The 14600-nt window shown below is 43.8% G+C and overlaps 1 protein-coding gene across 14 annotated transcripts in view; it reads right to left on the minus strand.

Moving 5' to 3' along the window:
• The window catches only part of ADNP (activity dependent neuroprotector homeobox), a 312543-nt gene that overhangs the window by 34961 nt on the left and 262982 nt on the right, over positions 1–14600 (minus strand). For 2 of the 14 annotated variants that reach the window (XM_083618390.1, XM_083618388.1), the window contains exons 1-2: positions 13548–14234; positions 132–208 (exon numbers count right to left, since the gene is read on the minus strand). The exons of 1 other annotated variant lie outside the window; for it this stretch is intronic. The gene's annotated coding sequence lies outside the window, so the exon portion shown is untranslated. Of the gene's footprint in view, positions 1–131; positions 209–11234; positions 11346–13547; positions 14315–14600 lie in introns of those variants that run through there. 11 more of the 14 variants (XM_083618389.1, XM_083618386.1, XM_083618381.1 and 8 more) reach the window with 8 other exon arrangements.

A 14600-nucleotide genomic window follows, 5' to 3' on the forward strand; every position in this document is an offset into this window, starting at 1 on the left:
CATTTAAAAGTCTCTTTTCATTATTCAGGGCACATAATTCGGACATTTTATGTACAAAATTAATGGTGCTTTGGTTTCAGACTTATTGAGGACATTTTGTGCAAAAGCTTCCAAAAAATCATTGTCCTTACCGAACCTCCCACTTCAGCGAGTATTACGCCTATTATGTGAGGTCACAGCACAGGCATAGGCGAAAGTTCATATCCTCCTAAACAAAACCAAGTGTTAAATAAAATTAAAGTGAGGTAAGCCTTAGAGTTATGGTTGTGACAATTAGTTCTAAAAGCATACTACAGTAGAAAGTGGCACTATTAAAAGAAGTAACTACTTGGAACAAAAACATAGCACACTAGCCAATCCACCTCTGCCAATGCAGCAAAATACTTCGTTGAAAATTAAGCCAAGGAGTTCATCTATAAGCATACTGAACACTTAAGCATGCAATAAATTGGAATGTTATCAGTCTTAGGCCACAGTCTGTTCATTACTAGCCTACATTTTAAGCAAAATCCAAAGTAGTACTTATAGCAGGGTAGCATCTCAACCTATAATTTTTTTTTTAAAAATGAGATTTTCATCAAAACACTGACTTGTATACAGGTTGAAGTAGCTTCGGGATGAATATTTTCAGGCTGCGCTCCGCGGCGATCCGGAAGTAATGGAGCGCATTACTTCCGGCTTTCGCCGCTCGCGCATGTGCAGATGCTCAAAATTACGTCACGCGCAGAAGCGGCGAAACACGACCCGCGAACGCGCATCTTACATTCACTTCAGGATGTGAACGGGGCTCCGGAATGGCTCCCGTTTGCATCCAGAGGTACCACTGTACTTTTTCTATACATTAGCATGCCTTTAGTTCTACTTTTCTCCATTGCTGCTCACAGCACTTAAACCTATGCATGCTTAAGTTAATAGCTAACTAATTCCCAATGCTTTGAGAGAAAGCACCAACAGGAAGAATTTGTTGATGGCTATAATCCTATTCAGGCATTTGGGAATAATGGCTGTGGGCTTAAAGTGGGGAGAGGGACACAAAACCTGCCCCTAATATCCTTGCACACACTGGTTCCACTTCAGAGCTTTCTGTATTCAGCACCGAAGTCTGAAGGGGATTCTAAGTGCATCTGGGCAAGCATGCTTAGAATCCTCCCTGGAATCAGAAAGCCTTTACTTGATAGACTGTCACTTCAGATCTTCATGCTGAACATGCAAAGGACGGAAGTGGAACCAGCACATGCAGGGATGTTCTAGCCAGGCTTGTGTGCATGCCCTCCTCTTTCATCCCAAGTTCACAAATAGGGCTTCCGAATGCACTATCCCATCCCAGTAAGTCTTCTATAACTCTCTATGTGATGCAGTTGACAGTCCCAGGCAATGAAGGGATAGACCTGCAATATTTCTAAAAGTTAGTCAACTTTGTACATAATGACATACTTGGTCATTAAAATCAAAATAAAGATGTATCTGGAGCACAACAAGGACACATTTCATAAAACCATCATCTAAGTACAGTCATATTTTAAAATAAGCAGGCTTTTGTCTGTAAGTAGTAAGCAGGCTGTGGTAAACTAGTGCAGTTTTTCTTGTCCTTTCAATGTAAGTTGAAGAATGTCTGATTTCCATAGAGCTTTTAAAAGTACAGAAATCTTACAACTGTTGGAGTACGGTCATCCTAAAGTAAGTTCTAGTGCTGAGGTGACAACCAAGTGATTCCCCCTTTCTTTTGGGGACAAGAGGACATTTCCAATTAAAAGGGCTTAGGACTGAAGTTGGAACTGTTAGCATATCTACATGCAGTAGCACATTTATGTAGCAGGAACATTATCAACTTAAAGAAAACCACAATCCAAAATTTGTACAACAAAATCTGTACACCTTATGAGTAGATAATGTCTACAGAACTTGCTAATGGCTAAACAACTCTACTGACTTGCGGCATGCTTAATTCAACAAGTACTCCTCATGACTTTTTTTCCTACAAAAGAATGCAGAAATGATCGCTGCTATGCATCTGCTTCTACTGCAACTTGCATCAGTTACTTATTCTAATATCAGTTCTGGAGACTTAGGCTTAGTTACAGTAGGGCATGGGATCACTTATTTTGTTCCAATACCATCATGAAAATATGAGTTTGAAACAGGGATTTGAATTAAGTAAGGGAAACAAGGCATTCTGGGAAAGGTTTCCGGGCATAACAGGCAACAGAAGTTTCAGGAAGCAGAATAGCTTCAGATAATGGTAACACACTAGACAAGCAAATACGGTATAACTTACATGGACTAGCTCCATGAACCATTCAAGGTAATAGAGGTTTATGTGACTCACTGAACTGGGATCATTAACTTTCCTTCTGAAATAACAAAGTTTCTATAGAGTATATCAAGCCTGTTGATCAGCATTCGAAATTTGCCAGGCACATATTGCACCTAGCTATTGGCCACGTGTGACCAAGTGAAGATACCCAGGCAACATCTGGAGGTGCATGTCTAGAGATCCTTGGATCTTGCCTATTTTCAGACAATAACCACACACACATCCTGTAGAATTCTATCTGTGATATTTTATCTGCATAATCAAAACGAATTTCAGGAACCAAAAAGCTGTATTGAAAAATACAACGTTCAAACCATCCGACCCCAAAATGGCAACTAGGCATTCCATTTTGGTGACTGTAATCCTGGTTTAAGGAGTCATTTGGTGCCTTGCTTATTTACCCGAGTTTTTAACACTGCTGTTGATGTAAGCACCGAACAAACCAAGACCGTTCATGAGATTAGATTTAGGTCATCTGCTTACAAGGCTCCTCCACTCAAGTCAATCTGTTTTGTTCACAAGGCACTATAGCATATATGATTACGGCATGGTAGCTTTAATACCATAGGTGAAATTTAAACGCATGGGTCAGGATCCAGAAAAAAATTCTTAAGCCCAGGCATCCAAATTGTACTATCTACAATTGTACTAGTGCCCCAACAACTCATTTTTTTCTCTTTGAACGGATTACTCCTTTGTCTCATCACAACCCACTTCTGAAAATCCACTCAGTTGCAAAAGCGGTTTGTTACACTGCAGGGGACAGGGGCTGCTGCTGGATATAAACATCCAAAACCACTTTGGGTTTCTGGAACAATTCATGGTTCTTCGGATATTAGTCACAGACCAAAATAAATTCAGTCTATGAAACAATAATTTTAAAATGTTCAACAGCATATATTGTACATTTTTAAAGCCACTCTGAAAATGTAGCATAACCCCATATAACCTTCACCTTCAGCTACTCCAACCCAAATCACAGTAAGCTGTTCTAGTGTTGGAAATTAGCCAGGTTGGCAACTGACATCTCCATCTGCAGGTAAGCAGAAGAGATTATTCACTGCATTTATATACCACCTTTTTCCTCTCAGTAGTACACAATTCACCCTGCTCCTCAATTAATCCCTAAAACGACCTTGTGAGGTAGCTTAAGAGGCTGTGACTAGCCCAAGGTCACCCAGTGAGCTTCCCGACTCAGTGGGAATTTGAACACTGATCTCCCAAGTTCTAGTCCAACACTCTAACCACTACACCACACTGGCTTCCTAAAGCACTTTTGCTATGGGGCAGCTATATAAATTAAGTAGGTAAATAAATATGCGGAAAGCAAAATGCCACTTAGAGAAGGATCTGAAATATTTTCCTTGAAGCTTGAATTTCTTTTATTCTGGATTGTTTTAGTTGATGCTTTAATGTGTTGTAAACCGCTCTGAGATCTTTTCTTTAATATATATAGCAGCATAGAAATGAAAATAGTAGAATAGTAGTAGTAGTAATAAAAATATTACTTTTAAAAAGAATGGTGCCTAGACATTCGTTTGTGGCAACTGTAACATAGGTTTAAGGTGCAATTTGGTGATTAGGTTATTTATCTGAGTTGCTTACACTGGTTCTACATACAAGAAATATATTGATGTAGGAGTGTGACACTCATTGTACTATGGAACAGTAACATTTTAGGAGACACTGGTGCACCCCCTTAAAGGACCATCTGGATCAGAAATTCATTCTAATAGCCAGTACTTTACTTTGAAGCTGTCCGGATAAAAGCCACCACCATCCTGCCACAAGTTTAAATTACTTTTTAAACTCAGCAATTTCACTCGGCAACACTGCATGCTTCATGAAAAGGCATTTGATTACCATAAAAACATCACTTCAAAACGGAGGATGCACTTGCTACAGTCCTACTGTGTGGGGGGGGGGCAATCCTCTCCCTCTGTCTGCACATGTATTTTCTGAAAATATGGATTCACAGTGAAATTAGTTAGAATTACCTATAAACAAAACCCTTATAACTGTGTAAAAGTGAAGTTAGTTTCAGCTATAAAACTTAACTTTGCTTTTATTTTGAAAGACAAGGCAAAATAAGCTTCACTTCTATTTATAGAGTGCTCAACCACTAGTTAGAAAGTTTTCTAAGAAATTACGGAGTAGAAGCACTATTTCTTCAAAAGTTTTTATTGACAAGCACATGTTTGCTAGAGAGATGAAGCTTGTAAAGGAAGCGCCATTTAGGCCAAAAGACTGCAATTTTCAAATTGTCGCTTAATGTTGGAGGGTTTAGTCTTTTTGTGCCTTTGACATTACTGGTTACTTCATGTCCCAGGGTTACTGCTCTGCTAGGAAGCCGTTTAAACAGAAACACGTGAACTGTTATTTGGCATACGCTTTTAAAGAGGAATTACACTAACTCCGAGGATTCCAGTTGCAAGTTTATTTAAACACTTCCCTTGGAATTTCTGTGACTACCCAACTCTCACAAAACCTTCCAGTTAAATACAGAGGAGGATGGAAGGATGAAAGCTTACACTCAAGCATGGGCTGGGCTCAGGATTCTTGGAACGCAGAAAACCCTATTGGCTTAGGCACTAAAGTATGTTCAGCACCAAGGTTATTTTACTTGTGATCCACAGGTTAGACAATTGCTGATACATCACCTGATTGCCATGTTAAAAGGAAGGACTTTGATGAGGGCTTCAAGGCAGACATAACCTACAAAGACCACCTTCCTTTTTTGGTCTAGTCTTCCCATCTGCTCTGCAGCCTAGCAAACAGAATCCTTTTGACTCACATACATTTCTCACTCATGGCGAGTTCTGGAATTTTCCACTGGCAGCTGACACGCCATCTAGCGGGCATGCATCCTAACTTCTTAACAGAAAAGGAATTAACTGTTTCCTTATGAAGCACTAAGCTGCAGAGCAATCTGTATTACGTATTACTTTTCACGAAGCTATCACACTGATTGCTGTGGAAATTAAAGCCTTGTATTTCCCATCATGTAAAGAGGAAAACATGCAAAGTATCTTCAAAATGTAGGCAGCTTTGTTATCAGGTCACAAGACACATTTTTCATCCCTATGAACAGTCCTTTACCTTCACCAATTATGTACTTGCTTAGACAAATACATGGGTGCAAGCCAAGGGAAAACACCGCCATGAGCACTTTCTGTCAACTCTACCTGTGACTGTTTGTGTCACAGGGGTTGTACTGAAGGACACACAACAGATATGAAGATAACTATTGATGCAAATTAAATACTAAGGTAAATAGGTATCTCAAACAGTTGTGACATAAGCGGTGGGGGGACGGGACATCCACACAGACTTTCTGCTATCTGCCTACAGCAGGAATGGGTAACATGTGTTGGTCCAGATATTTTGGACTACAACTCCCACCATCCCTGACTGCTGGCTGGGACTGATGGGAGCTGAAGTCCAGTAACAACTGGAGGGCCTTAGGCTTCTGTGAGATTTTGCATTAAGAAAACAAGGCAAGCTACTGGTCTCATCATCATCATTAGAGGGGGGGTGTGCCACACTGCTTAGGAACTGCAATAAGGTGAAGAACTTGTGTACTGCAGTGCACCCTAGTCTAACATATCATTAATCTCTTGTTGTCTACAACTAAAGCCCAGGCTGCTTACTACAATCTCAGCCATGAATTTTCTGGGCAGCTGAAGGCACACTACAGTGGTACCTCAGGTTACAGAGGCTTCAGGTTACAGACTCCGCTAACCCAGAAATAGTACCTTGGGTTAAGAACTTTGCTTCAGGATGAGAACAGAAATTGTGCAGCGGCGGCGGCAGGAGGCCCCATTAGCTAAAGTGATAACTCAGGTTAAGAACAGTTTCAGGTTAAGAACGGACCTCCGGAATGAATTAAGTTCTTAACCCGAGGTACCACTATACTTACAACTTCAGTCCAATACAGTGGTACCTCGGGATACACACACCTCTGGTTGTGTATCCTTTTGGCTACGCACGTGGCACACCTGGAAGTATTTTTCTGGGTTTCGCTGCGCGTGCATGCGCAGAAGCACTCTGTGCGCATGCGCAGAAGTGCTTTACCGCACCACGTGCATAACAGGCACCTCCAGTTGTGAATTCCTCGGGATCCTACGGGAGCTCCAGAACAGATCCCGTGCGCAACTGGAGGTACCACTGTACTAGTCTGTTAATTCAGGGTTGCTGTGACGGATTATTTAACAAACATAGCTTTGGGCACTCATGACATGCTAAATAAATGCTTGCTTTAAATTACTGGTTTTTAATTGTTGGCTGCTCTGAAAGTCTATTTAGGGTTCAAGAGCAGGGTGGAAATCCCTGTAAAAGAAGTAAAATACTCAAGAGAACAATTTAGCCATAGGTAAGTACTTTGTACAGGACAGTTAGGCATGAGCTTAAGGCTGCAATTCTATACACTTAGTGGGGCTTAGCTTCCAGGTAACTGTATATAGGATGGAACTGGCAAAAGATCCCTGCATTGCAGAGGGTTGGACTAGATGACCCTTGGGGGTCCCTTCCAACTCTACAATTCTATGATTCTATGAAATGCATGCTGAACTCCCAATCCAAACATGTACAACTTCAAACTGCTTACCTTTGGCTGGTTTGTGCCCTACATAGTTTTATGTTGAACGCTCAGACTTTCATAATTAGCTGTCTGGGTGCTTTACTAAATAGTAATAAAGACAAAATGCAAAAAGTAGCGTGCCATTTTTTTTAAATAGGCAAGAATCACCTAACTAGCCCCATCAGCAGAAGCCATGTGCAAGAACATCAGCTTGCGCAACAGGGCTTCCTGCTCATATGCCCACCAAAATTGGCTCAAGGGAGGACCCTCAGAATAGCAGGCAGAGAAAGAAGGGAGAGTATTCCAATTAACAAGCTGAAATGCTTGGACACATAGAGCAACTGGAAGAGTGCAACACTGAATTCTACCCATTGTTGTAAACATTTTACTATACTACTCAATACGCTTTCCTAACAAATTTTTGCCCAATGTTGAAATTAAAGGTGGTTTTCATTCATTTCCATGAAGGAAATGTTTTAGTATCTTACTGACCAAACTAAAGAGCTATCTATTTCCAGTATTCTATTCCTGATAGTGGTAAGACATACATCTCTGTAAACGTACAAGAAGGCTTGAAAACAATGTCCATCCTCTATTTGCCCCTGATATTTGCTATCATTTAGCTATAAATGGCTAATAACTACTGGGACACCTGTCTTACACAAAGTACTTATTTTGGCTGTAATCCCTGCTTAAAGCCACTTTATCCTAACACAGTATTTCTAACAAGAAAGGAACCGGAAACAATTCAGAACACATCAATGTTCCTATGTATATCAATAGGGCATATGGTACCTAGTATAGTACTGTAATGATTTATGGCAGCAGAAGAGAGGGTGTAAGAACAAGTAGAAGAAAAATAAAACAAAGCATTATGGAGCCACTATTTCATATGAAAAATTAGAGTAGAAATGCCAGAAGGAAAACCCTAAATGTTAGACCATCAATTGCACAGTGGTACCTCAGGTTACATACGCTTCAGGTTACAGACTCTGCTAACCCAGAAATAGTACCTCGGGTTAAGAACTTTGCTTCAGGATGAAAACAGAAATTGTGCTCCGGCGGCGTGGCGGCAGCAGCAGGAGGCCCCATTAGCTAAAGTGGTGCTTCAGGTTAAGAACAGTTTCAGGTTAAGAACGGACCTCCGGAACAAATTAAGTACTTAACCTGAGGTACCACTGTATGTTATTTCCCTACTGCTAAGTTGTGGGTACTAAGGACAAATGCAAAACCTAGAAACTATAAGGTACCTAATAAGGGTGTCTAATGCTGCAGTGAACTTAAGAAAAGTAGGCATACTTTTCACAGCATAGTAATGACCAACGTAACTTGGGAGCTACAAGATGGCTGACTTCAGAAATCTAACCAGGGGGAAATCACAATGAAAGAGTTATGGTACACATTCCTCTGTGTATCCCTGGCCTTTACGCTATCAAGTGCCTTGGCTAGGTCTGATGCAAAATTCCCGGTCCAAACTATGGTTTACTGAAGCAGGAATAACTGATGACCTCAGGCACTTCCTTTCTCTCCCCACCCCTTGGCTATAGAAGACACTTCCTGGTTTGTTAAACCAATTTTCCCATGATGTCTGAACTGATCATGAGTTGCAAATTTTCTCTTAGGGAGTGCTTCAGCCAGTTGCATGGGGTAACTTATTTAACAAACAAGGAACTCCTGCAACTGGGTATGTGACGAGAGGAGTACTGTAGAGAGAAAGGATTCAAACTCTCCAGCAAAAAAGCTTGGATGCACCCCAGAACAAGCAAGCAATAATACAGTATATTCCCCTCTTGGACCAAGTTGTGGCTGTTTCTTAAAATGCACCCATAAGCAAGCATTCATGCAAACAGGATAATGGAATGGATAGTTGGATCCAACGAAAGTTGTTGTGTGTTTTTATGCCCTGTGGTGACAACAACAAAGAAAAATATAGACTAAGAATCAAACAGGATAGGAACAGATGAAGACAGGCACATGGACAGTAAACAGGTTATTGAAAAAGACAAAGAAAACAGAACAAGCTAAAGTGTAAGACATTCACTCACACATAGCTGATTAGTTTCAATACTCTCTGCCTTTCTCCCTTTTAAAATACATTGCAAATCTTCAGGGATTCAAGCACACTGGCTTGGACACATGACTGAGCAAATCCCAGTAAATTCAAGAAGACTAACAAGTAACTGTGTACAGTACATGATCACACTTTCATACTGCTTAATACTTGTTTTATTATTTTGAAATCACAATACAATTCCATTTTGCAGCTTGTTCTGTTTAATAAATATCGATAGGTTATATTCAGATATGGAAGCTAAAAGCAAAGTATATAAACACCAAATATCATTTGATAACTACACCGATCTGACCATATAAAGTTATTTACTGACAGTGGCTTACTTCAGGGAAGCATAAGGTTGCATTCAGTAGTGGCCTACTATCAGAATAACTTTAAGACAAAACACACAATTTTCACGAAACCCCATACTAATTGCAGCCCTCTACATCATATCCTATTTTGCACCAGGGTCCTTCAACCCTCATGATAAACTTTTGAATGGGATGGATGTCTTCACTTGCTGGAGTGTACTGGCAAAAAATCAGGTGCTCTGTCATATACACAGTTCAAGTAAAATGTTTATTGTACTTCTATTTTTGGCCTTTCAAGTGAATTGTAGCACAATCCTATTCATGTTTACTTAGATGCAAGTCTTACTGAGTCCCCCAGGTAAGTGTAACTGCATCCTGACAGCAGATCTTCAAACCTGATACTGATTTTTTTCTGCTTTGGTCTTAATGTCCATTTACAATCCATCGAATAAGAATAAAACAATGCTGCATTTTACAAGTCAGATCTGCTTGACTATGCATCCCACTACAATGGGTAATAACTCTTAATGTCTCAGGCAGAGGTATTTCCCTGCTCCGATGCAGAAGATTCTTCAACTGGAGAAACAAAGAATTGCATCCACAGCCTTGTGCAAGAAAAAGATGTACACTGCTCTAAACTTTGCCACCAGCAGCCTGCATCATAAAACAAGGCTGTACCCAGGATTTTTACCAAACTGACATACAAACACTGCAAGTTTCAATCCAAATCTTTTTAACTATTCCAGTTAAAAGTACTGTATCTTAAATATCTCAAAGCCACTGCCCAGAGCACTGAGATGTGCATATTTCATTCACAACTATCTGAAATGTTCAAGTATTGCTTTGCACTAACTGTAGGCAAAGTAGGGCTCTGCCTGCCCATCTCAAATTACAATTAAGAGTTGAGAACAGAAATGTGTGCTCCCCATCCCATTCCAGGTGACTGATGTTGCAGGGAGCCAACGAAGTACTTGTTTAAGAAAGTGTTTCACATACACACTATGCCCAATCCTTCTCCAACGATTACAGAACTTTCTGCATCAAATGAGAGCACTACAAGAAAATTCATCTTTTTTTTTTCATCTCCTACACTTTGGGAAGTTCAAAATATTTGGGTTTTACCTGGGGATGGGGCTTTCTGCAGCAACGGTCAATAACTCTTTCTGAATTCCTGTGCATTTTTTTTTCTTGATGACACCACTCTAATTTGTTTAAAATTACAAAACCTGCAAAAAAATGTGTGCTTCATGACACATTTTCTACTTTCTGCCATTATTAACCGACAACACTTGACTTCAAAATAAGCTGTAGCTGAGTACTTTTCTGCATGTAGAATAGGATTCAAGACACATGCTGAAACTCAAGTAAAATGGTTTTAGCATTTCGTTTATTAGACATCACAGTAGCATCATGCAATACAGAACTAGGCTATGTAGTATTATCTCTCCTGGGATTTCCAACATTTGTAATTTTAAACATGTATGAAAGTGTTTGAGGGGGGGGAATAGAGTCTAAACTGAATCATATCAACTCAGAGTGGGTTTCATGACCTATCAGAACGATTCCTTATCGGTTACTAAACCACTGGAGTAGAACAGTTGTCCAAAATATTCCAGCAAGCAAATATGTCAAATTTACAGTTGGCATATTTATCACAGCTGAAACTTTCTAAATCTTAAAAAAATCCAGCAGAAAAGGAATGAAAATGTTTCTCAACATTAAGGGGGGAAAGCACATGTAAGAAAATATTAAGTAGGATGAATTCCTGCAGAATCATACAAGTGTGGTATGTATCCATACAAGTGTGGATATTGTATGAATTAAGTTCAATACAGTATTTCTTTTAACTGCAGAGTACATTAACTGTGATAAAATGCACATCTTTCCTGACAGGTGTTTATACTCTTGACACTGAAAACACTGTCAACTCTTTAAGCAACCATAGTTCAAGGAAGCAACCTCAACCAGACATACTTGGAAGCTATGGTTCTTTCATTTTTCTAGGATGCTCTGGCTTCATTGCACATTGCAATAAATGTGTTGATCGGTTGCTATCCAACTGCTTCCAGTTCCCATCAAAACACTCTAGAACAAACACAAAATGTTAGTAGACTTATTTTGGTCTTGCTTTTTAAGCAGCTATCTTTTAAATAAGCTTTTAAAGCTTCTGCCTAGTTCTCAGTTCATTTTAGCATCTATCACCAGAGCACACAGAACCACTTTTATCCCGGTGAAGGAAGTGGTGTTTGAGATCCTGGGACAAAAACCTGAATTTAGTACTCTTATAACACAAAGCATGACATCAGGGAGGGAGTTAATAATGTAAATGTAGGTCACACCATACTGCACATGTGGCATTTTTCTTTATCTGACACATTGCCTCCACTAAACATTGAAATTCTGAGAATAAAATTGGCAGGTGCCACAGGATGAACTTGTAGGAGTTGTTTGTTTTCCCCAAGAACTCGAGTTTTTATCTCCTAATTGTCACAGATATCTGCAATACTTCTTCAACAAGAAACAGTGCCTGAGGAAAGGCAATGCATATTTGGAAATTCCTAACGATCTCTATTATCATGAACTGCACCACACAAGAAACAGCCATGCAAGTAAATAATATACATGGCATCCCCAATCACAAATGAGTTGAAGTGTAGTTCCTTTACTCATCATGAAGTTTTATGTTCAAACCTGGAACAAAGTTTAATGTTAAACCTAGAAAAGGCTTAAAGCATCCTCACTGCATTGTAGTTACGTCCCTTCCTTTAAATCACCACCTTGATTTTAGGAAGCAACTTCTTAACTACCATCAGGCTGCTTCAGTGGCACAGACACAATCAACCTCCATGACTTTTAGCAAAAGCTTCAGGGGGGTAAGGTGCATCAAGAACGGCAGAGATTTTAGGTACCACATCAGGATGACACTTTTGGTCATCGTTTTCCAGGAAAGCAGATGGAAGTGGCCAGATTCTTTAAAATCAATGCTCTCTGCTCTCTTAAATCTTTGCCTGTGCTGTCAGAGCAACTGAGCCTGCAGTGATAGGCCCATTTTCCCAGGCCTATAGAAGGCGCTGTGTGGCAACTCCATTCCGTGCATCTGGGGCCCTCCCCCCCTCTCTGCAGCAGCCTTACCCAGTGAAAAGAATGCGCCCCCTACTGACTTGCATGCTCATTTCTCCATTCCACCGACTTGGCTGCGGTGCAGTTTGGGTGGGGGCTGGTATTTTTTTCCTTCGATGGCCACAAACCCCAAGCAACGGTAGTTTTAACATGAAGCCACGCGCTGATTACGCACACGCCTAAGTAAAACTGAACTGGGGATGGGGGAGACGGACAAATACATAAATAGTCACAACACCCGTGTAGAAAGGCACGTTAGAGGGAAAAGTGCCTGGTGGTGGTGTTTGTCTGCGACAGAAGCAGAAGGCAACCTCCTTTTCCCTCCTCTTTGTCTGAAATATAGGTTAGAAGAACTACTGCGCGGGATGGATGCAGTAAACAAGAGTTACGGGGGAGGATGGGTGCCTGTTACTCGCTTGGAGCTGCTACTCTGCTACAGCTACGAATCCCGCCTTTTCCAGTACACCCGACACCTCTAAGTAGGAAAGGGAGGGGGGGTCGCAGAGGAGGCGGCCGTTCTCCATTCATTGCACCGCAGCCTGCTCTAAATTTCCAGCGCCAACTCTGCAGTCGTAAGGGGGCTTTCCTCGCTTCCTCTCCCCCCCCCCCCACGCACCTCCTCTCCTTCCAGCGCACATGCTGGAGGAAAAGGCGAATCTCCGAGATTGCATGCCGGAGCGGACGGGCTGCATTCGCCATCCTCTTGCCCACCCCCCACGCCCGCCCGGCTCGTTCCTTCGTTCCCTCCTTCATCGGTCCACTATGCAGCCCATGCAATCGCGGTCGGGCGCAACATCCATGTGCCGCCTCCCTGCAAGGAACGGGAGGTGGGGGGGGGAGAAAGCGAGAGAGCGCGATGCAAACGGAGAGGCGCCCGGAGTTAAGGCAAGCAAGGGAGAGGAAAGCCGGCTACGGAGGCGTCCTCCCGCGCCTTACAACCCGGCCTCGGACGGATGGAGATGAAGAGGAGGAGGAGGAAGAAAGGAGGGAGGGACCGGGAGCGAGTGCTTCTTAGCGGCATGTGCAAAGATGCGAGCATCGGAGGCCGCCGGGCCCGGCTGCACCGGAGGAGGAGGAGAAAGAAAGCAGGCGGCGGCGGCGGCGAAGGGAGGGCGAGGGAAGGGAGGGAGGGTTGCGCGGGGCTCCCGCGCGCGCTCAGGCACCTACCTGGCTGGGTCTCGCGCTCCCTCCTCAGCAGCGGCGGGCGCTCTTTCCCCCGGCGGCGGTGGCGCTGCTGCTCCTGCTAGCGGCTCCCGGCAGGGCGGGCGGGCGGGCAGCGGAGCCGGCGGTGCGGGGGAGACAAAGGGGGCTGGATGGCGGGCTGCGCCGGGGGGGGCCGGCTGCGCGGGGGGCAGGGCGGGGGCTGGGCCCTCAGCGGGGATGAGGGGGCGGCGGCGGCGGCAGCGGCTCCGTCACCGGGGCGAGGGGCGTCGGGCTCCGGGCCGCGGGGAAGGGGAGGGGGGGCTCCCTAGGCGCCCTGCAGACAATACAGCCGGGTCCCTCCTGCCCAGAACCTGCCCTGGCCAAGATGGCGGCCGAGAAAGAGCGGAAGTGACGCGGGGCGCTCATTAGCATATGGGACTCATTGTCCGGCCGGAGAGGAGGGGGACTCGCGGGCACGGGCGCACACGCCCCCCGCTTCCTGTGAGGGGCATTGAGCCGGGAGGAGGCCGGACCCCGGCAATGGGACTTGTTTTTTTTTTTTTTCTTCCCTCAGTCGCGCCTCCCCTCCCGGCGTGAGGAGAAGCGGGCCCTTTAAAAAAGTAGGTGGGTGGGTGAGGGGAGCGGGTTACATAACCCCGTCAGAGTGGGGGGATTCTCGCGAGAAAGGCAGCCGGCGGCGGGATCTGCCCCGGCTCCGCTAGGAGGCGCCGCGCCCTGCGGCTGGGGCCGGAGAGAGAGGAACGCGGAGCCGCCCGCTTATCCCTCCGCCGCCCCCAGCCGGCACTACATCTTTCCCTGAGGGGAGGAGGGGAAGGGGGTCACCACGCCGGGGAAGAGGTGGCGCGCGGGAGGGGGAAGAGCCCGGAGTGAGCCCGCGGCCACGTGACTCGGGAGTGATCCCGCCACGTGACCCCAGCTTCACCTGAGCGAGCATCCTGACACCTCGTGCCGCTAAGCTGCTGGTCACACGCCTTTGCACTAGTGCAAGAGCGAGTGTGAGGACCAGAGGGTGGCAGAGGCATCCTTGTGCCACAGTCTGGCGGCTGCTCTTGGAAT

The sequence above is a fragment of the Podarcis filfolensis genome (assembly GCF_964270895.1).
Source record: "Podarcis filfolensis genome assembly, chromosome: 6".
Taxonomy (NCBI): Eukaryota; Metazoa; Chordata; class Lepidosauria; order Squamata; family Lacertidae; genus Podarcis; species Podarcis filfolensis.